Here is a 23,278-nt window from a genome sequence, read left to right as displayed (position 1 = left end):
CATCAATTACTATCGTAGCTCAGTCAGTCAGAGCGACGACTAATTGACTGATCTACTGCATTCTGGGTATTGTCGATAAAAAATAAAAACGAAGAAGTTGTATTTTTTCATCTTGGGAGATGTCCAAGCCAATTCTCCAGCTGGCTCTAGAGCTACCTCCGTGTGTCCTCTCACTTGGCAGTTACTAGTATTCACCCAGATAATTGATCCCAAAATACATTATTTGACGTCACAAGTGTGGATACAGGAACACCACAGGATTTCTGACTCGGTGATTCTTAACCACCAACTCTGAAAGGCTTTTGGCTATTTATTACGTAGTCACATCCAACTTGTAAACTGTGGTCAGACTGTGAACTGAAATACAGTCTCGAAAATTGTGACGTCATGCCAGATCAGTTTTATTTTCTAGATGAGGGTAGGGAAATCCTAAACTTGTTTTTATGTTGACCAGTGTACGTGACATTTTTGCGATTTCACAGTTCATAATAGAAGGTGGTTTAATCCACATTCTGTCGCCTTGACTACGTCGAAGTACCGAAATTAGCCGGATAGGAGAAACATCTTGAAATGGTGAATCCGATTGGTCAGTTGGAATCACGTGACACGCGCGTCTAAAACACAAGTGACAAAGTCTGGCGTAGGGATGAAAAGATGCACATTTGTGAAGTGAAATAAACATTGTCGTACACAAGTACAGACACGATCTTTCGACGCTTTTCAGGTGGGCCCTCTACCGACATATCGTTGCCTAACGCAATCGGTTGAAACATTTGTTTGTAATTCCCGTGCCTGAAAGAAAATCCGATCTCATAGCGTCGATGTTGTTTGTATGTGTATGCGACGTATTGCAGTTCTCATTCAAACATACAACAACAACAACAACAACAAGAAAATACGTGACGTCAAACGGATGAGAAATTGTACGAATATTTGAGTGCCATAATAGAAACAAGCTGTTTTATTATTCCTGTCGCAAAGATTAGTTAACAATACTGTAGAACCATTTAATTTCATTGGCATTTAATTTCACTGTTTTGGTATCCTGAGTACATTCACAAAGTTTTTGAGTTCACGAATTTGCCATGGAAACAATTATTTCATTGTTATTTTAAACGTTCAAGTGGATTTAATAATGGAGGTAACCTCCTTAATTTTATTTTAAATTGGCGGATTTAAACCTCAGCGAAAATAGCGAAAGTAAAACCTGCATTGACAGTGTATCAGAATGTATTGGCAGCGGTGGGATTCGAACCCACGCCATCGAAATGACTGGTGCCTTAAACCAGCGCCTTAGACCACTCGGCCACGCTACCTACATGCAGCGTAGGTGTTTATTTTGATCCACATCTATGCTGATTACAATAATAATGCGTGCTTGTACTTTAATCTTACAGAATAAGAAAACAATCTTGTATGTGTACACATGTTTGAATATCACCATATTATCTTGAATCCACCCCACTTGACCTTTGACACGAATGAATGAATGTATCACGACACCTGTTTGTGATAAGGCTAGAATACTCTCATTATCCCAATATTTATTGCTGATAATCAAATTATGAATCAATTAATGAAAAACAGAGGTAGATTTTACTATTATCATGAAAGCTAGTTTGAGCCAACATCTACGAATGATGATAAGCATACAAAACAAATATTTCTCGAGAATAACTGGCATGCTTGTCTCAAATAATCTGTAATCGTCTGCCGGGTATCCACAGACTGAAGGAGTCTACAATTTCAGTATGATCGAAAAAAAAACGTCGTTCAAATCATAATTAGAACGGGAAACGGGTATTATCAGGCATAGCCCATGCTGAAAATAAATATAGACTAGGATGGGGTAAACATTTGTCTCAAAATTGCAAAACATAATGGCATTTTGGCTGTCTAGAAAGGGGTTGTGTCTGGAGTACCGGCAACACTTTCACCTACTCTTTATTAGGGACGACGTCTAAAGATCGATGTCGGATAAAAAAAACTTAATTCTTTTAGTTTTTTTCCAAATCCCCCTACCCCCCACTGAAACTTAATTGATAAATATTGGTCATGGCGTCAGAAAGATTTTACAAATGCACCTCATTTGACGCACAAATTTACACTCGAACCAAACCATTTTTCCCCTTTTCGGTTATTTCTGTCCATGATTGGATAGAAAAAAAACGAACTACAAATACTCCAAGATTTTTTTGACTTCATTAAAAAATAAAATCGTTTTTGTAGGATGGAAACTTTTTGAAGTCAAAACCCCCCACCCCCACCCCCAAACTAAAGGAAATAAGTTTTTTATCCGACATCGACCTTTTTACGTCGTCCCTTAGGCCCGAGAACTGTCGACAGTCTAGGTATTAAGCAATCTGATTAAAATCTGATGTAGTGTACGGGCTTTAATTATTTTGACTATAAACTTATTTTAATTTTAATTTTTATTATATTTGTTATTAATTTTGAGATTTTTTTTTAATTCCGCCCTACCTACATCTGATCCGACGCCTATGTAAGTCCCGTTCAAATCTCGCGTAACAGCCAATCACAGCCCCCCTTTTATACAGGCTGTCGGTTGCTTACTTTTCAGTGTATACGGGCAATCTTTCTGTACATTATATTTTGCCCACTTGAATAAACCATTAATAGAAAATTGCTAGTATATTTTTATTTGCAAAAGAAATTCCACAGCATTTTACAATTTTTCTCATTACATTGAATATTTTTTTCACTTCCAACAAATGTGTACACTTCCAGATACATCTTCGCCAGCCAAGGTTCGTTCATTCAGTCATCGCTTCAATTTTACATCACTGAGCATAATTATCTGGAATGGAAGCCAAAAAATAAGTAAATCGTAATTATTAGAACACTGTAAACAGCTATAGTAAACAATGCAAACTGATTTTAAATTGTATAACGGTCACCGGCCCACGGCATCGACGCAGAAAATTGGAGCAAACAAATATTTCCTGATCAATTGCGATGTGTTCCAAATAAAAAATATTTTATTCCAGTCTAAATCAGCTCAATTACTTTAATAAAGAGTTATTGTATAATGTACAAAATGTTGATACAATTTGATGATTATTTACAGCTTCAATACCGTAGACGATTTTGGCCCGATCGTCACGGTCAACAAAACATCACCCGTCTCCAGGGCAGGCGACTGGAAAAAGACACTGGTGTTCGGTCGAACCGGTGGAAACAAAATCAACAATCCCAGAATAACTATGCGGAATAACGATCTAAAGTCGAACCATTCGAGTCACAATATTAACATAAAAATGACTTTCGTTGCATTTGACAATGATAAACTTACCTAAAAGCCGTGTTATTCACGGTCATTTTATTTGAGTGTGTTTGCCACCCGGTGACGTCATCATGTGCGCTATAGAAGGAGGTATGTGATTCGTTGACTAAAATCGTCGATAGTGGGTCTCGTTGAAATCTCGTTACATAGGCGTCGGATCAGATGTAGGTAGGGCGGAATTAAAGAAAATCACAAAATCAAAATCAAAGTAAAATAATGAGATAAAAGGGCATTAATAACATAAGTAATAAAAAATAAAATTAAAATAAGTTTATAGCCAAAATAATTAAAGCCCGTACACTACATCAGATTTTAATCAGATTGGGTATTAAGTAGGTCTCAGACAACTAATAAATGTAATAGTTGTCTGAGACCTACTTAATACCTAGACTGTCGACAGTTCTCGGGCCTAATAAAGAGTCACTTATTTTCAAACGCTGAAGGTGTTTTAACGAAATGGCGAAAGCATTTCAAGTGAGGGCCGTAAGGCCCGAAAGACTGCAACATGTAACGCATGTAACGCCCTCATGCGGCATTGCGTGGAAATTGCACGGTGGCGTTCCGACTGAGACTTGTCACTCAAACTACGTCAAACACCGATCAACCAACCATGGGCGAAACGGGTCACCAATAAACAGGAAGTAGTAGTAGTTTGAGTGACAAGTCTCAACAGGAACGTCACCCGGTAATTTCCACGTAATGCCGCATGAGGGCGTTACATGCTTATAACAGTCTCTGGGGCCTTACAACCCTCGCTTGCAAACTCCTACGGCGTATGAAAAAAAAGGGACTCTTTATTAGGCCCGAGAGATGTCGACAGTCTACTTAATACAGCTTGTACTCTGTTTCCCTTATTTCCCATCTTCATATGTTCACCAAAATTTAATTATTGCATAATTTTGACAAATTGTTCAGCTTTATTTTATCTATGGCGACGCTCTCTCATGATACAAGAGGGGATTATGCTGGTTAACATTTTACTTGCCTGCGCGGTCTTTCGAGGGTGTTAGATAAAAAAAAGTTTTTCTGTTACTTACCATGTCATCATGAATTAGTGTAAATAAATATAAATGTATGAATTTGTTTTTAGTAATTAGCGGCGTTGGCGGTGACCACGAATGGCAATGATAGCCACACTCGTGGTGATAACAATGTAAGACATTGGCACCACCGAGCCATATAAGCTGCATCCGGGTTACATACCATGGACATAAATACAGTACTATCTGTACCGAAAATATTGTCAGTGCAGGCCTTATAAACTTCCACCATGATTATTCGTGTACAGTAATATTGAACATGTGCTTAATAAAGAACTGAAGTTTGTAGTGTACCCAGGCACACTCGATTTGGCAGCCGTACAATTTTTGCCACATTAAAATGCCGACATTTCCCCGGATATACTTGATTTTACATCCTTACAATGCCGACATTACCCCGGATATACTTGATTTGACATCCTTACAATGCCGACATTACCCCGGATATACTTGATTTGACATCCTTACAATGCCGACATTACCCCGGATATACTTGATTTGACATCCTTACAATGCCTACATTACCCCGGATATACTTGATTTGACATCCTTACAATGCCTACATTACCCCGGATATACTTGATTTGACATCCTTACAATGTCAACATTACCCCGGATATACTTGATTTGACATCCTTACAATGCCGACATTACCCCTGATATACTTGATTTGACATCCTTACAATGCCGACATTACTCCGGATATACTTGATTTGACATCCTAACAATGCCGGCATTACCCCGGATATACTTGATTTGACATCCTTATAATGCCGGCATTACCCCGGATATACTTGATTTGACATCCTTACAATGCCGACATTACTCCGGATATACTTGATTTGACATCCTAACAATGCCGGCATTACCCCGGATATACTTGATTTGACATCCTTACAATGCCGACATTACTCCGGATATACTTGATTTGACATCCTAACAATGCCGGCATTACCCCGGATATACTTGATTTGACATCCTTTCAATGCTGACATTACTCCGGATATACTTAATTTGACATCTTTACATAGCCGACATTACTCCGGATATACTTGATTTGACATCCTTACAATGCCGACATTACTCCGGATATACTTGATTTGACATCCTTACAATGCCGACATTACTCCGGATATACTTGATTTGACATCCTAACAATGCCGGCATTACCCCGGATATACTTGATTTGACATCCTTACAATGCCGACATTACTCCTCCGGATATACTTGATTTGACATCCTAACAATGCCGGCATTACCCCGGATATACTTGATTTGACATCCTTTCAATGCTGACATTACTCCGGATATACTTAATTTGACATCTTTACATAGCCGACATTACTCCGGATATACTTGATTTGACATCCTTACAATGCCGACATTACTCCGGATATACTTGATTTGACATCCTTACAATGCCGACATTACTCCGGATATACTTGATTTGACATCTTTACATAGCTGACATTACCCCGGATATACTTGATTTGACATCCTTACAATGCCGACATACTACCCCGGATATACTTGATTTGACATCCTTACAATGCCGACATTACCCCGGATATACTTGATTTGACATCCTTACAATGCCGACATTATCCCGGATATACTTGATTTGACATCCTTACAATGCCGACATTACCCCGGATATACTTGATTTGATATCCTTATAATGCCGGCATTACCCCGGATATACTTGATTTGACATCCTTACAATGCCGACATTACCCTGGATATACTTGATTTGACATCCTTACAATGCCGACATTACCCCGGATATACTTGATTTGATATCCTTATAATGCCGGCATTACCCCGGATATACTTGATTTGACATCCTTATAATGCCGGCATTACCCCGGATATACTTGATTTGACATCCTTACAATGCCGACATTACTCCGGATATACTTGATTTGACATCCTTACAATGCCGACATTATCCCGGATATACTTGATTTGACATCCTTACAATGTCTACATTACCCCGGATATACTTGATTTGACATCCTTACAATGCCGACATTACCCCGGATATACTTGATTTGATATCCTTACAATGCCGACATTACTCCGGATATACTTGATTTGACATCCTTATAATGCCGGCATTACCCCGGATATACTTGATTTGACATCCTTACAATGCCGACATTACTCCGGATATACTTGATTTGACATCCTTACAATGCCGGCATTACCCCGGATATACTTGATTTGACATCCTTATAATGCCGGCATTACCCCGGATATACTTGATTTGACATCCTTACAATGCCGACATTACCCTGGATATACTCGATTTGACATCCTTACAATGCCGGCATTACCCCGGATATACTTGATTTGACATCCTTATAATGCCGGCATTACCCCGGATATACTTGATTTGACATCCTAACAATGCCGACATTACCCTGGATATACTCGATTTGACATCCTTACAATGCCGACATTACTCCGGATATACTTGATTGGACATCCTAACAATGCCGGCATTACCCCGGATATACTTGATTTGACATCCTTATAATGCCGGCATTACCCCGGATATACTTGATTTGACATCCTTACAATGCCGACATTACTCCGGATATACTTGATTTGACATCCTAACAATGCCGGCATTACCCCGGATATACTTGATTTGACATCCTTACAATGCCGACATTACTCCGGATATACTTGATTTGACATCCTAACAATGCCGGCATTACCCCGGATATACTTGATTTGACATCCTTTCAATGCTGACATTACTCCGGATATACTTAATTTGACATCTTTACATAGCCGACATTACTCCGGATATACTTGATTTGACATCCTTACAATGCCGACATTACTCCGGATATACTTGATTTGACATCCTTACAATGCCGACATTACTCCGGATATACTTGATTTGACATCCTAACAATGCCGGCATTACCCCGGATATACTTGATTTGACATCCTTACAATGCCGACATTACTCCTCCGGATATACTTGATTTGACATCCTAACAATGCCGGCATTACCCCGGATATACTTGATTTGACATCCTTTCAATGCTGACATTACTCCGGATATACTTAATTTGACATCTTTACATAGCCGACATTACTCCGGATATACTTGATTTGACATCCTTACAATGCCGACATTACTCCGGATATACTTGATTTGACATCCTTACAATGCCGACATTACTCCGGATATACTTGATTTGACATCTTTACATAGCTGACATTACCCCGGATATACTTGATTTGACATCCTTACAATGCCGACATACTACCCCGGATATACTTGATTTGACATCCTTACAATGCCGACATTACCCCGGATATACTTGATTTGACATCCTTACAATGCCGACATTATCCCGGATATACTTGATTTGACATCCTTACAATGCCGACATTACCCCGGATATACTTGATTTGATATCCTTATAATGCCGGCATTACCCCGGATATACTTGATTTGACATCCTTACAATGCCGACATTACCCTGGATATACTTGATTTGACATCCTTACAATGCCGACATTACCCCGGATATACTTGATTTGATATCCTTATAATGCCGGCATTACCCCGGATATACTTGATTTGACATCCTTATAATGCCGGCATTACCCCGGATATACTTGATTTGACATCCTTACAATGCCGACATTACTCCGGATATACTTGATTTGACATCCTTACAATGCCGACATTATCCCGGATATACTTGATTTGACATCCTTACAATGTCTACATTACCCCGGATATACTTGATTTGACATCCTTACAATGCCGACATTACCCCGGATATACTTGATTTGATATCCTTACAATGCCGACATTACTCCGGATATACTTGATTTGACATCCTTATAATGCCGGCATTACCCCGGATATACTTGATTTGACATCCTTACAATGCCGACATTACTCCGGATATACTTGATTTGACATCCTTACAATGCCGGCATTACCCCGGATATACTTGATTTGACATCCTTATAATGCCGGCATTACCCCGGATATACTTGATTTGACATCCTTACAATGCCGACATTACCCTGGATATACTCGATTTGACATCCTTACAATGCCGGCATTACCCCGGATATACTTGATTTGACATCCTTATAATGCCGGCATTACCCCGGATATACTTGATTTGACATCCTAACAATGCCGACATTACCCTGGATATACTCGATTTGACATCCTTACAATGCCGACATTACTCCGGATATACTTGATTGGACATCCTAACAATGCCGGCATTACCCCGGATATACTTGATTTGACATCCTTATAATGCCGGCATTACCCCGGATATACTTGATTTGACATCCTTACAATGCCGACATTACTCCGGATATACTTGATTTGACATCCTAACAATGCCGGCATTACCCCGGATATACTTGATTTGACATCCTTACAATGCCGACATTACTCCGGATATACTTGATTTGACATCCTAACAATGCCGGCATTACCCCGGATATACTTGATTTGACATCCTTTCAATGCTGACATTACTCCGGATATACTTAATTTGACATCTTTACATAGCCTACATTACTCCGGATATACTTGATTTGACATCCTTACAATGCCGACATTACTCCGGATATACTTGATTTGACATCCTTACAATGCCGACATTACTCCGGATATACTTGATTTGACATCCTAACAATGCCGGCATTACCCCGGATATACTTGATTTGACATCCTTACAATGCCGACATTACTCCTCCGGATATACTTGATTTGACATCCTAACAATGCCGGCATTACCCCGGATATACTTGATTTGACATCCTTTCAATGCTGACATTACTCCGGATATACTTAATTTGACATCTTTACATAGCCGACATTACTCCGGATATACTTGATTTGACATCCTTACAATGCCGACATTATCCCGGATATACTTGATTTGACATCCTTACAATGCCGACATTACCCCGGATATACTTGATTTGACATCCTTATAATGCCGGCATTACCCCGGATATACTTGATTTGACATCCTTACAATGCCGACATTACTCCGGATATACTTGATTTGACATCTTTACATAGCCGACATTACCCCGGATATACTTGATTTGACATCCTTACAACGTACAGTCCCGACATTGCCACACTCGGCTTGACAGCCCAACAACATTACCCCGGGTACACTCGATTTGTCCTCAATACAATGCCGACATTTCTAAGGGTACACTTGGTTTGAAAGCCGTACAATCCAGACATTACCCTATTACATTAGAGGTGTCCGTCAAATAATTGTTTCTTTCGGATAAAATAGAGTTGACAGCCGTACAACCACTACATTACCCCGAGAACACTCGATTTGCCGCCCACACCTCAGATAAAACAACATTTCTTTATTGTTATCTAAGCCCATACGATCCCACATTACCCCGGGTATGCTTAATTTAAAATCCACATAATCCCGACAATATCAGAATACGCTTGACTTTACATCAGTACAATCCCGCCGAATTACCATTTCAGGCATATTCAGTGGGTTTTTTAATTCACGGTTTTATCATTTAGATAATGTGTTCTATGCTAAATTTTACATATTAACTGGGTTTAAATTTAGCGCATTTTGCAGTCAGCGAAATAAGCACAATTAAAACACAGTGAATAATTAACCCATTTACAGTATTCTGGCTAGACATGCTTATGATTAATTAGCTATGCGGTGAAACCTCCGCTTGTAATGTAATCATTAAATGTCGTATCCAGATAAACTCACATACCTGACAACAACCTGTGTGCTAGACGTATTGGTTACTCGAAACACTTTGATAAAAGACGAAATCCAGAAGGAAATTGGGCACGTTGGCACGTTGTGTGACCATGGCAACGATGTGTTTGTCGGTGACGTCAAGGAAACCCCAAGTTATCACCTCCAATCGCTGAAGTTGCTGCTAGACAAACTGGAGCCACACAGTTGGTTACATTCTCTGAGTTCAAGCCACGTTATGGGGAAATTCACGTCGGCACCGCAGAGAAGTCCCAAATGCGCTAGATGTCGAAACCACGGAGTGATCTCGTGGCTCAAGGGTCACAAACGATTTTGTCAATGGCGTAATTGCGCGTGTGAGAAATGCATTTTAATCTCAGAGCGACAAAGGGTGATGGCTGCCCAGGTAGCACTCCGGCGACAGCACGCACAGGAGGAGAATTTAGGAATCAATATACCAGTACCGTTCCCGACATGGGCCAGACAACAGTCAAATGTCCCTCAGTCAAATGCCGTATTTGGCGGTATCTCCGAGAACATCTCCGATACTCAAAGACAAGGTGGGTATTTTGGCATGCCGAACAGTTTGATGACCAACGTTGCGATATCACTCAGAATAAAAAAAAGTGCTAACGACCAAAAAAATGCCTGCATTATGACATGGGATTAAAGCGCGGTGGTCGTCGCGCAGCGCGTGTTCGAATTTCATGTAAATAAACAATGTATTTTACAAGCGTTGTATACGTCGCTATGAGTCCCATATCGAACAGGACGCGGCAGGACCATTGCCACCCTTCAAGTAAGTTCATGAGAAATCCTAATTTGATGACTGTTCGGCGACTGATGGAAATACCCATATATTTGAAGCAGTAATGTGGATAACTACTTGAGTGTTTTGACCATGTTCAAAAATTGTTATTTATTTTCATGAAAAAATTAAACTGTTTTGCCGCAAATTTCGTTCGATGAAAACTATAATGCGCATGCGTCCTAGATTTCGCGAAACATACAGGTAAATAAAAAATCGTATTTCAACGAACGAGTAGCGCTATGCTAGCGGCTAAATTATATTATGTACAATAAATAATATATATTCGAAAAAAATTAAACATATTAGTTTAAAATGCTCAACATTACCCAAAGTCATTTTCATTTTGTTCACGTTTTTGTTCTATACATTACTGCACATCATATCGCTGTAGTTCTAGATTTCGGAAACTTGTGTGTGGGAGAATGCGACTGCGCATTTCGCATATCCCACGATAATACGGTTTCCTGCTATATTATCATTACAATACTACATTATCAAACATTTCGTGCATAAATGAAATAAACATGGACAAAATAATTCCATTTTGAAAAAATAAAGTGTTGTCTTTGTAATCTCAAGTTGTAGGAAAAATGATGAAAAGTAACTGTGTTACGGACATTTTATTGAGGCATTCAATCCTTAATCGAATTCTATTGTGTAATTCAATTGCTGCGATATTTTGTCGTCATAGCAACTCTAAGACAAATGCTGGTAGAACAAATATATTGCGTGACCATGTCCCTATCCACATATATTGCGTGACCATGTCCCTATCCACATATATTGCGTGACCATGTCCCCGAGTATCTGAAAGTACAACGAACATGATAGTTCTCTGGTTGTGTGAATTATCATCAAACGCGGCACGTGTTGTCACGCATTGAAATTATCACGAAATGTGATTAATACATGGTGGCAGTGTGGGCAAATATACCGGTATCTGTGTTATTCTGAGAAATTGTGAGGCTGTAAAATATCAATTTTACAATTGATATGTAATGGTCCACAGTTCAAAAACAAATGATTATGGTATCTTGTGTGCATTTCAGTGTAGAATGGTCATATATGCTCATTTGACAGGTTCCTGTGAGAACGGCTCACGAGGGGCGTAAACTTTTTTGTCTAGTGTTCTGATCATGTCAGTAAAATCGGTCAGTGGATCAGTATACGGGTTCTATCGGGAGTAGCGGGAAAACTAGAACTACGGTGGCCCATATATACAATCGGCGAAGAATGGCCAAATTTCGGCGATTGCGACGATCAATGACCAACTTCAGCGATTTAGTTTACAGGATGGACCCACAATGCTTTGCACACTTCAATGACGTCCGCCATGGAGTTAACTCCGTTCGTCCATGAACTACAGCTTGTGTAAGTATTCGTTATATAAATAAATCCAAAAAGCTAGAATCCATTGCTGTGGCAAGCCAAGTGTTGCAATATTATTAAAAACAAATTTGTTTTTTTTAAATCCATATTTTATTCCACAAAACGCGATTTATGTTTGTTTATGGATTTAAACAAAAAAACAAATTTGTTTTTAATAATATTGCAACACTTGGCTTGCCACAGCAATGGATTCTAGCTTTTTGGATTTATTTATATGACGAATACTTACAGAAACTGTAGTTCATGGACGAACGGAGTTAACTCCATGGCGGACGCCATTGAAGTGTGCAAAGCATTGTGGGTCCGTCCTTTAGATAAATCGCTGAAGTTGGTCATTGGTCGTCGCAATGCGTTATTGAACGTCGAAATGCGTTATTGATCGCTGAAATTGGTTATTGATCGTCACAATGCGTTATTGATCGCCGCAATGCGTTACTGATCGTCGCAATGCGTCATTGATTGTCGCAATGCGTTATTGATCGTCGCCATGCGTTATTGATCGCAGCAAGCGTTATTGATCGTCGCAATGCGTCAATGATCGCCGCAATTTGGTTATTGATTGCCGCAATGTGTTATTGATCGCCGCAATTTGGTTATTGATCGTCGCAATGCGTTATTGATCGTCGCAATGCGTTATTGATCGTCGCAATGCGTTATTGATCGTCGCAATGCGTTATTGGTCGTCGCAATGCGTTATTGATCGTCGCAATGCGTTATTGGTCGTCGCAATGCGTTATTGATCGTCGCAATGCGTTATTGGTCGTCGCAATGCGTTATTGATCGCCGCAGTGCGTTATTGATCGCAGCAATGCGTTATTGATCGTCGCAATGCATTATTGATAGTCGCAATGCGTTATTGATCGTCGCAATGCGTTATTGATCGTCGCAATGCGTTATTGATCGCCGCAATGCGTTATTGATCGCAGCAATGCGTTATTGATCGTCGCAATGCGTTATTGATCGTCACAATGCGTTACTGATCGTCGCAATGCGTTATTGATCGTCGCAATGCGTTATTGATCGTCGCAATGCGTTATTGATCGTCGCAATGCGTTATTGATCGCCGCAATGCGTTATTGATCGTCACAATGCGTTATTGATCGTCGCAATGCGTTACTGATCGTCGCAATGCGTTATACTGTTTTTCACTTCCTCGGTTTGCCCCACCCCCTTGATTATATTATTACTGGCCACCTAAGGGACTGCCTAGTTTAAATAAACAAATTGGCCAGGGTGTAGAAAGTTGTCTTGATGAGAAAGAGAAGTGTTGTATTCTTGCAAATTTAATATTAAAGATACGTTTCCACCCGATTTGCATATAATTTGAAAATAAATTGCTGCAAGGCATGACATGGTTGTTTTTCAAATATGATTTAAGTTTTGTTTTCGATTTTATGTAATTGCTAATGTGTTTTGATGGTTCCACTATAATTTTATATTCACGGTGTATCTGTGACCAAGTGATCGAAGACCAAAAGAAACAGGATGTCGGAAACTTCGTGAAACTTATACTCCACATCATTAGACTGGCGTTCGCCTTAGTACCGAGGTGAGGAGTTATCTATAGTCATCGAAAACAGGTGCTAACTGCTAAATCAAAACATGTTATTTATCGCCTTACTGTAGTAAGGTAATATGCAACAAAGTATCCAGTCGGATTATATTATCGGTCTTTAGGTGAATCACACGACACGCCACAGTCATATGTCGATTTGAGTTCAAACGTCATGAAAGTTGCCCCCCAACTTTGTGTTACAATAGTGTATACAGATGGAATTGGCATCCTTAACTCGCTTTTAATGGGTTTCGCATGTTTGTTTGTAACTTTATCAGGTCGCGGTGTCGTCGTCCGCTTTAATTCAAAAACAAGGCTTAGATTTATGGAGTAATCTTGATGAAAATTTTGACAGTGATTTATGAAATAGGTCGGGGTTGACAGGATCACGAAACACGTAAAAAACACGAGTACTTTATTGCCGTATCAAACAAACGAACATCTGCTACAAACTAAAGATGTTTTCATTCAGAGTGCGAATGTGAAAGAAGACACAATATTGCGTGAATGAAAAAGCGCTAGATTCGAACGCAGTGGTTTTAAGTGGGTAGTTCAAATACATAAAATAGAGGTTCAAAAACTAGTACAGTTTCTTAAAATTCTTTATTCGGAAAATAAAATAACCATCCCCGGGGGAATATGAGTTAGCCGACACACAGAAAACAACCATTGTATCACCTTTATCCCTATTTATAACTACGAAAATTAGCCACCACACTTGTCGCCATCTTTAATTACGACAATCACGCATTATTATTGCAATTGCCCATCATGTAATCATGCTTAGACTAGTCCATTGTTATGGCATGAACAAATGTTACAATGTAACTTTATTTTTGTTATAACTGTCATCTAATTATTCCAGACACAATAAACGATGAAGGGCCACGAGTCACACTGCATTCGGCGTCCTATACAGAGCCATCACCGTCAGTGAAGTCCATAACCCCCAGAAGACGTCATGCAACCAGTATAGTCACGGACAACGTCGCTGTACCACGACCGTACATCAGAATTCCATCTTCGACCCACCTGGCTGGTACGCATGCGCATTTTTCTATGAGTTAGCATAAGGATTGTTTCTATTGAGAATGAGAAATGGGGAGGGGGACTGTACACATTATGGGGATTACTGAGCCCACGTCGAAAACGACGTAATTTGTATAAAAACTTTTTTGAAAGTGTTTTCAATCTGTGGTTCAGAGCGCCATCACTAACAAGAGTGGCAGAATCTTTCGTTTTCAGCATTAAATGGCGTTAATAAAGTAAAATGATGTGAACGGAACATCACATGCCTCCCAATGACGACGAGGTTTGAACACAGAGAATTTCGGCGTCGTCAATCGAAAATACAGTGAAATCAATCGAAGACGAAATATTTAAGCCATAGTTTAACTTGAGCAGTAATAAAAACAAAAGCAGTACATGTTTATGTCGTTAGGGATATGTGTTATGTTTCACAAGCATCGCACAAGATTTCATGTTAATTTGTTATTGTTGTTTCAGGTGCAACCACATTCTCCCCATCAAATTCAGCCAATTCAAGTGTAATACACAGCGAGGGGAGTGCGTTTGTATCATACAATAGCCATTCACAAGTTAAGCCACGTGATGTAAGCTGGCCAATCGTCGAGGATGGAGGAGACATGCTTTCAGAGAAACGTCGAGATCACGCAACTTCCATGATGCGAGACAGAAACTCTTTCTTAATGGATAATATATTATTGGGCATGCCGGTTCCTAAATAACAGGAGAAAGGAATGTTCTGTTTTGAATTACAAATTACATGATATGTAAATATAGGGGAAAAGTTTGCGACCAACACTTCCATCTAGGAATATTGCGATATGAATAATTCTGTGTATTTTTTAACATGGAGGGGGGGGTATGATTTGTCGTAAAATAATTAAAAAAATACATGTTTTGGCTGCAAACTTTTGTTCTATCGTATTCGTTCTAAACGCTAGAGCACTTGTGCGTCGAATGACACGTGTGGGGAAATCCGGAACGCACGCGTAAATCATGTTGATAGTTTCATCTGAAAAAATACTGCAACGTTTGATACCATAACAATGCTTTCATTTTCCGATAAATCACACTCTGCTATAAAAATATGAAATATCAAATGCAATTGTTTATGCAAGCTCAAAATATTCACACTTCACAAATGTGTAACAAATCCGTTCTGTCCCGAACGTTCACAAGCAGCAGGCTGAGTCAAGTTACAGGTCATGTGACTTTATCCGAGAGCATGGTTTATTTTCAACTCATACTTGCCCATACATTTTCACATGTGAGACCCGGATGTTTGTATCACCATAGTGATCCTTTCGATCTGGTCATTATAACCACTCTCGATGTCTCTCGCAATCTTTGATTGAATTATACCAGTGGCAAAAGAGTCTGCTCTCAAAATTACAACATTAAAGTCGACGGATAAATAAAAATAATACATTATTGTTCAATTATTATAAAACTTATAATCGTGTTTGCTGAGAAGCAACAATTAATTTGCTACTACTTGTAATTTTTTTGTCTTAATTAACCTGTTACGGTAAATTTGTTTTTCTGTGTTTTTTTTTTCTTCTAGTTTTTAGTTTGATTTTGTAGTTTTGTAATTCTCTTTTTAGTTTGTTTATTTAACCATTGCCATATACGTTAACACTCCATTGTAATTATTAAGGATGGATACTTATATATGTTATTATGAATAAATACCGTCATAACGTTATTCATATCCATGCAAATATGAGCATATTAACGAATATCATTATACACAAATGTAGTAGAACGTAGGTAAAACATTCTTCAATACAGAAATATTTCTGAACCGAACGGCAGTTAAAACAATTTAATTCTGTTTAGGGAAACACAAACTTCGTTGTCTGGCAACTTGAACACCGAACGTGCACGCTTAGAAAAAGATCCAAAATTAAATGTCATAATCAGCGGTAATAACTGTATGCCCTTTTTTAAAGTTTAAATTTGTAACTATGACTATGGTCACGGCAAATGACATATGTTGTCTAAGTTGAACGTGTTTCATTTCGGTTTACCCGTTTAAGTATAGGTTACTTAGATCACGGTCCGAGGTGACTATGAGAATTTGAACGAGGGCCGTAGGCCGGAGTTCTAATTCTCATAGTCACCGAGAGGCGTGATCTAACCGACTTAGCATAGGCCAATCAGCCTCAGAAAAGATTCGTATTAGCCAATCACAATGACATTTTGACAGCAATCAAACTTGTGAAATAACATTTTAGTACATTATGTTACATTTTGTCAAAATGATGCAACAATGGCCTAAGTGCTACCAGTAACCAGTAGTGTCAATTGAATCGAGCGTAACTCAATGGATACTTCGTATTTGATCTTGGTGTTGTTGCCATGATAATAATCCTTTGTTTTCTTGCGTTTTTTCAGCCATTAATTCGTGGTGAAATAGAACCATACCTTATCGCAACTCTGATTGGTCGAGGGCTGTTGGCCCATGTGCTAATTATTGATTTTTTTAATGATAACAAACGCTGTTCACCTAACACCATGTTAGACAATTCTGTACGGTAGCGTGGCCGAGCGGTCTAAGGCGCTGGTTTAAGGCACCAGTCATTTCGATGGCGTGGGTTCGAATCCCACCGCTGCCAATAAATTTTGATAAAATTGTTAACTGAACAAATCATTGTTATCTCATCTTTGCAGCACACTGTAATTTGTACATGCCAACAATATTCGCTATAGTCGCCCGTACTTTCCAGCACCGTCTTACATGCCAGGGCATTAATTATAAAATATAGATAAGGAAAGTAGAGGTCAGATTTTGTTACTGTGGAACTGAAAACAAATCGTAAGTGTCTTACGATGCTCTGTATCTTTACCATAAACACAATTTTTCACGGAGTCAATTCGCCTCTGGATGGCGCGAACTACGTCAATAGTGAACATCAGTATTTCGTATCTTCGGTCGGACATCCGGGCATCATCACCACCTGGCAACCATCGCGGTGAAAACAAAGGCCGAAAACTCTCAGAAAACGGTACTGTGTGATGGTTGTTGAGACTCCCCCTGAACAGAGTAACAAGATTACCCCTGCATGTGTAACATATATAAATTTGGTTGTTCAGGATTACTTCAAAGTTGAGTTTGTGTTGTTTTCTCGAATTTTCACCGGCTTCTCGACCGGCGTTCCACAGCAACGCACAGAGCCCATATAAATGCATGGTACAGTGGTAGGCGTTTTAGCAACGTGGAGCGTCTTGTGACGTAGCTCCGCCCCCGAGGATATGGCGTTATTCACTGATGTGCAGTCTTTCTATAGAGGAATTGTGGCTGGTGGCTGCTACCTAAATTTGCATATATATTTTTTTTCAAATACCAGCCTCGCTCGCATTATAAACTACAGCGACTATGACAGTCACTAATGTCACAAAACCATGTAAGTGAAACCGATATTGCATTTCTATGCACGTATCCGCAAGGAACAACCACCGGGCATCGGCATAGCTACTTTTTTAAAATCATGAAATTGAAATTCAGAACGCAAATTTGAACAGAGTTGAAATTTCGCAAGTAAATCAGGTAAAAGCAACTTTCGTTGAAAATGTCTTGAAAAAAAATCACATATTTCTAACTCGGGTAACATTTTTGACTCAATGTTAAATAGTAATATAAAATATAATGTATTGTATTGTATCATTGGTAATAGTTTCCATTGGTTAACGGAAATAAAATGCAATACATATAACACTAAAGTAAAGCATCAGTCATTGCTATCGGCTGATTTCAAATATTTTGTAAAAATATTCACCTGCTTGGCTTCTTCTTGAACTCATATTTGAAATATAAAAAATTATTAAATAACTTTCAATTTTGTTCAGGAACATTCCTTGAAGAATCTGTTTTCTACGGGTGTTTTGTTTTGGGTTGGGTATTACACTATTCCCAATACATAGCGGCTTACATAAATAAATGGACAGCCACTGAGTATCCCCCCTTAATTCACGAGAAATACACATTAGGGCGGTGGTCAAACAAACAAACAAACAAACAATGTATTTTACACGCGTTGTATATCGACGCTATGAGTCCCATATCGAACAGGACGCGGCGCGACGACCGCCGCCCTTCAAAACTGCACAGCTGCATCACTGGGAACAAATGAATCTAATTTTTTTAATGTGCGTGCAACTGAAAAGCTTGGCCAATCAAATCTGTCAGGAGCAGTTTGATTTCAAATCGCCCATAACATTAACGTTGAACGTGTGGTATATTCTAAGGTCAAAATGTTACTTATATATTACTGGTTTTGAATATGAAAAACAATACCAGACTGTTAGAGGATTGTACATGCAAATATGCAAACACCTTCTCTTTGTCAACTTGAACGCGTCTGACGCATTTGTGCTGAACATATGATTGTTTGATTTTCTTCAGGAAAGATAATTGAGGCGTCCACCTCCAAAATTACTAATACTTAATGGAAACGTCTGGCTATTTTTAATAGTTACTTAGGACTACGATTACCGAACATTATTTATTATATAACCAAAATTAATAGCTCAAAATAGCTCATTATGTTGTGAAATATCTATTACTTGATGATGCCTGATACACAAGACGTTTAATAGTATGATTACAATGCAAAAACATAAAAACTTAGTATCTTCCAGCTTATATGTTTTATAACAAGAAAGAAAAAAAAACATGCAAATGAAAGATGCACCTTTCATACTGTTGTTGTGCACTTTAATACCGCAAGTTTTGAAGAAACTTGTTTACAGATAAGTGATAGAGTCAAAACAAAGGGAAACATTGCATGAATACGTAACAACTCAGTTGCTTTCTTGCTGGTGTCATTGATTGGCCTCGGTCTCATCTTAAGAACTTCCGAGGCCATAGCCGAAGAAAAAAAAAAGAGGAATGTCATTTCCAAAGTTGTTTCAGGAACGATGTTGAAGAACTTCCGAGGCCATAGCCGAAGTAAAAAGGGGGAAATCTCATTTCCAAAGTTATTTCAGGGACGATGTTGAAGAACTTCCGAGGCCATAGCCGAGGAAAAAAAAGGGGAATGTCATTTCCAAAATTGTTTCAGGGATGATGTTGCAGAACTCCCGAGGCCATAGCCGAGGAAAAAAAGGGAGAATGTCATTTCCAAAGTGGTTTCAGGAACGATGTTGAAGAACGTCCGAGGCCATAGCCGAGGAAAAAAGGGGGAAGGTCATTCCCAAAGTTGTTGAATCGCAGGACTATTTATGTATTACGTGCATATTTACGTCATCATCGAGATCTAAACTCTGATACTAAGTTGCCCCATTCATTGGACTGAGGTACTTAGACAACAAATACAAACAAGGACAATTTCGAAAACAGTATTTTTTTTTATTAATTACAGGACGTTTTTCCTACGCGTGCACTTACAGTTGTGCCAGAGATCACAACAGTTTTCCGGAGACATGGGAAAATGGGAAAACCAAATAACGCGCGTGGCGTTAAGGAGTACATGACATTAATTGTGCGTTTATACTGTGACAAAAAAAAAAAAAAAAAACTGAGCCCTAGCCAATGTGCACCAAACTTTAGTTTTACTCGCTACTATATCGAATTGAATCTCTGAAACATTTCGTAGTACTAAATAATTAAGAATTTCCCAACACACATTTTAATATACAAAGTATTTAATCTAACAGCCACAGCCACAACAGAATTAATGTTCATGTACGGTTTGACGATAACACGCCGGCATATCTTAGATAAAAAAAAAACGAATCGTGTAAACAAATTTTACAGCAAATTCACGATCATGAAAAAAATAGCACATGTGAAGGGACACAGAAATATTTGGTACAGTTTTTCTGCTATCGTCCCTTTAAGAGTTTCTAAATGGACCACTTCTAATCCACTATATAAAACCCACTTGAATAATTAAAAAAAATCTATACACTATACGGGGACTGGCGGAAACAATGATCATAACTCAAATGCGTGAACGTTATCGAATCCGCTTCCATTTGTGGGGAAATCCGGAAGACATGTTTTTAAAAAGTGGGAATGAGTTTGATGTATATGTGGTAGCAGTCAGTGGTTCACCGTGATTGTAGACTTGAAGCATCGTTGCACGTAATGTGTTCAATGCGCGGCAGGGGTTCAATGAGTGTCGTGCGTCTAAGGGACTTTACCCGATGCTCCGCGGAATTTGTAAATCATTTACGCGTTTTATAATAATTTTGACACGTAATAAAATTGTCTGTTGAAAGACGACGTGTGAAATTAGAATACGATTAAGAATCACAGCGAAACATTGATATGGTGCTACATATTTCTTTATATTGTTATTTGCGTATTTTGGGATGTTTTTTAAAGTATATCCTCTTTCAAATTGACTGAAGCCGTGGACATTGATAATAATTCGACTTATTACAAGTATATTAGTAGTCGAGTTGTTGCCAATCTTTCTTCTATGGTTTGAATATTAAAATTTAGTACACTCCAACTTTATTCAGTAGATTTTAATCCCGTTGCACGTGTAATTTTATAACTGTGCCGCCAACGTGACTTTCGATTTGAGGATTAGGCAAAATTCCTGCCGCCGACTGTCATTGGTATCGGTAAAATATTGGAACGTTCAACCACACTGTATCCAAGACGCATCGAAAATCAAACAATGCGGTCGACAGACCACTCATTCCACCAATGAGCAGCTGAATAATAACGTATATCGGGCGTTCAACTTGTTCAGTCTAGGAACAATTATGTACGCTTTGAACAAACCGAAAAGTTATATACTCCAAAACTAATATCATTGTACAGAAATATAGTAGAAGGTATTTGAGCCTAGATAAAAAAAAAATTTAACACAGAAATAATTCTGAACTGAACGACAGTTAAAACAATTTAAATTTGTTTTGGGCAACACAAATTATGTTGTCCGGCAATTAATTCGGTATTAATGAAGCAGCGGCAATACTAGTAATTATATTCCCTTTTTAAAGTTTAAATTTGTAGGTAAGATTATGGTCCCGGTAAATTTACTGATGTTGAACGTGTAATTTATGTCTTGAATGTAAAATCTCGATCATGTAAAGATAAAAGCAAACTTCACCTAACACCAAGTGACAAGCTTACATGCGGTAGCGTGGCCGAGCGGTCTAAGGCGCTGGTTTAAGGCACCAGTCATTTCGATGGCGTGGGTTCGAATCCCACCGCTGCCATTACCTTTTTTTACTAAACACATCATTTTTATTTTATATTTAAAGCATACAGTATTTTTACATGTCGCTATCGTCGATGATTTGCCCGTATTTACCGAGAATACCTTCCATGCCATAGTTCTTTTCATTACAGCCTCGCTGCGCTGTTATCGAAAATGGGTTTACTCACGAATTTTAAAATTGTCTTTCTTGTTAAACCTCTACATAGAAAATGAGCCTAAATAAATTGATTATTTGGAAGTAATTGTAATTGATATTCAGAGGACTGTACAAAAAGAAGTGAAAATATATATTTGCGTTTTTGTTTCTTTCCTCTATTTTCGTTGCTATAATTCGTGCTCTATTCGTTACCCGCCATTCAAAATATAGTAACTTACACACACGTGTATTACTTTACCTCGATAGCGGACACTTTTCGCTCATCATAGAAACGTACTCATTCTCGATTTTAGCATATACCTTAGAAAGAGAAAGGTCTGTGGTTTCCAACAATACTCGTTTACTAGTTTGTTCGTTATCAACAACAGCGGCGGACCCAGCAAAATGTATTGGGGGGGGGGGGGTCCAAGCTACGCTTAAGATATACGGAGCGTAAATCGCAGAGAAGCTATGCGTAATCCAGATAATACGAATCGTCATGCCACTGATCAACAATAGTCATTTACCAGAAAATCACTGATCTTTCAGAAGTTCTTCTTGCTATTAAAAGTGGGTCTATTTTGGGGCAGCAGGATTCGAAACATAAACGTCAAGATCGACGAGATATATGCCTGCATAGTAGTCACTCAACTGAACGAGCTTCAAGTTAGCAGGGAATTTCAGATTGAAAGTGAAATGCGATAAAGTAAAATTTCATTGGTCATTAGTGCATTGTTTTAATATACAAAATGAGTTACGTAACCAACGACACACAACCAGCTATAGGGCTACGGGAAAAAAACTTCTAAAAGTCGCCAAAATTTGCAATATTACTTCGTTAAATAAAAGTACTCCGTACTCCGTAGCTATCAAAATATTTTCAGTGTATTCTATAATCTCACTCAAACTTTCGGCAACCCTCATTGGCTGCGTTATCACAAAATGTAAATGTTAATTTACTGTTGTTATTGTTGTTGTTGTTGTTGTCGTTCCTACCATGCGTGTTCTTCTGAATCTGCATGAAACTTCAAGTTTAACCAATCACAAAACGATACTTATTTTCCAGGATGATTG

The 23,278-nt window shown here is 38.6% G+C and overlaps 3 non-coding genes across 3 annotated transcripts; 2 read left to right on the top strand and 1 right to left on the bottom strand.

The window, feature by feature from the left end:
• Positions 1-1,234: 1,234 nt before the first annotated feature.
• TRNAL-AAG (transfer RNA leucine (anticodon AAG)) lies at positions 1,235-1,316 on the bottom strand. Its single transcript has one exon. It is a non-coding gene; the product is annotated as a tRNA-Leu (tRNA).
• A 16,107-nt stretch (positions 1,317-17,423) lies between these two features.
• TRNAL-AAG (transfer RNA leucine (anticodon AAG)) lies at positions 17,424-17,505 on the top strand. Its single transcript has one exon. It is a non-coding gene; the product is annotated as a tRNA-Leu (tRNA).
• Positions 17,506-21,984: 4,479 nt separating this feature from the next.
• TRNAL-AAG (transfer RNA leucine (anticodon AAG)) lies at positions 21,985-22,066 on the top strand. Its single transcript has one exon. It is a non-coding gene; the product is annotated as a tRNA-Leu (tRNA).
• Positions 22,067-23,278: the final 1,212 nt, after the last annotated feature.

Source organism: Saccoglossus kowalevskii, chromosome 18 (genome assembly GCF_978046115.1).
Source record: "Saccoglossus kowalevskii chromosome 18, keSacKowa6.1, whole genome shotgun sequence".
Lineage (NCBI taxonomy): Eukaryota > Metazoa > Hemichordata > Enteropneusta > Harrimaniidae > Saccoglossus > Saccoglossus kowalevskii.
The sequence above is the reverse complement of the archived record's forward strand: the minus strand, read 5'-3'. Positions and strand labels throughout refer to the sequence as shown.